Below are 1749 nucleotides of genomic sequence, written 5' to 3'. Positions count from 1 at the left end.
GGTTCATTCCAAGATGCAATATTGTGTATTAAGGTATATTTAAAAAATGGTGCTTAAAGAAATCTAGAAAATTAAGTGCCTCTAAGTCTATTAATCTGTTACCTCTCTATTAGTCTGCTAATACCTTCAGACAGCATTGCTTTTGCATCTGGCCAACTGCAGCTGGATGCAGTTCTGCTCTCTGGAAAGCACTATCTTAATGTTAACTGTCAATGCTTTTCCAGGTTACTGGTTGGAAAAATTAATAATTGTCTGGATTCTTGAGTTCTGGACTTTCCAGAACAGGTTACTAGATCCTCTGCAGTGTCTGCACTCAAGTCTGCCTGTCTGAATTCTGCTGGACTGCAAAACATTTCTGGTAACTGCAGTGTTCTGCTGCGCCCGCTGCCTTCCCATCCCCTGCCTGTTCTTATCACCCAACGGCAAATGGGACAGAGAGGATGACGGAACATCTGCTAAGAGGTGTAAAGTGCTCAGTCTTGGCAGCATTGTTTTGAAGGAATACTGTGGCTAAACAGTGAAATTGGTTCTGTTAGTTAGAGGTCAAGCACTTTCCTGCTTCAGATCAACTGCAGAGAGCCATGGCTGGGCACAGTCAGGAAGTGCCAGTGGGTACCTGCTGTGGAGCCTGGAAACACCGTGGTTATCTGTGCCAAACTGCGCTGCCAGCGTTACAGACTGGCTCCCCATGGGGTCAAGGCAGCAACACTAGCGTGGAAATGGTCACTTTCCTGGAGCAAAAAAACAGCTTGTTGTTTGGCTTTTTCTAGCCTCCTTGTCGGTACTTTCAGCACAAAATGTTTCATGTGATCTTGATCAGGATCAGAGTCTCTTCTGAATGTAGTGTCCTGCAAGGTCTCTCCAAGACCAGTCAGCTGTATGGACTGAATTCCCTGAATCAGGCCAGAAAAGGAAGCGTTTGTTCTTTAAGTAAAGCCAGGGCTTGTGGAAAGCAAAGATGCCTGTGGATGCAGCAGCCACACCTGTTTAAAAACAAGGTTGTCCTGGACAGTAATCATCAAGACAGCCAGAGTGGGTATGTTTGGAAAGCTGCTGGGTAAACCTGAGTCCTGACTCCCAACCCTGTGCCTTCCCAGGCACTGCAACACTCATGACTGTGACAGAAGCAGTGCCTCTCACAGGGACTGCCTTTTGATTCTCCCTCCCAGCTGCTAAGGGGATGGGGAAGTGATGGAGCAGTGTTCTGTGAAACACACTTCAAAAGGGGTAGCAAGGGCAGCTCAAGCTTCTGGCTGTGGTCTCCATGGTCTTGTTTCTTGGAGGTTCTGTACAGATGATTTGCTGATCCTTGTAGTGTTTTGTCTGCTGCTGGCTGCCTTGGAGATGCAGGCTGTTATTTTAATATTTTTGAAATATAAGTGACTCATTTGACAGGTGGGTGAGTGAAGCACTTCCTGAACTCCCAGACTCCATGCCCTGCTCTCCTGTGCAGCCTCTCCATTGCTCAGGAGAATGCTTGCCTTCTGAGTCACCACTCCATTTAGGTTTGCTGCAAATGGCCTTGGAGAGCTGATGCATTTCACTGCTGATGTGTTGTGACATCCAGCCTTTCCTCTTTTATTCTTATCAACCATTCCTGTCGATCATGTATGCAAGTAAATGAAGTAGAGAACCTCCTAGTGAACCTCTGGACAAAATGGAGTTGTAAATGTCAATTCTTTACAGAAGTAACTGTGATCTTTAGATCACACAAAATGAAGGGAAAACTGCAGAGACTTCAGAAGCTGA

The sequence above is a fragment of the Antrostomus carolinensis genome, unplaced genomic scaffold, assembly GCF_000700745.2.
Source record: "Antrostomus carolinensis isolate BGI_N321 unplaced genomic scaffold, ASM70074v2 scaffold48511, whole genome shotgun sequence".
NCBI lineage: Eukaryota > Metazoa > Chordata > Aves > Caprimulgiformes > Caprimulgidae > Antrostomus > Antrostomus carolinensis.
This window is presented reverse-complemented; position numbering follows the sequence as displayed.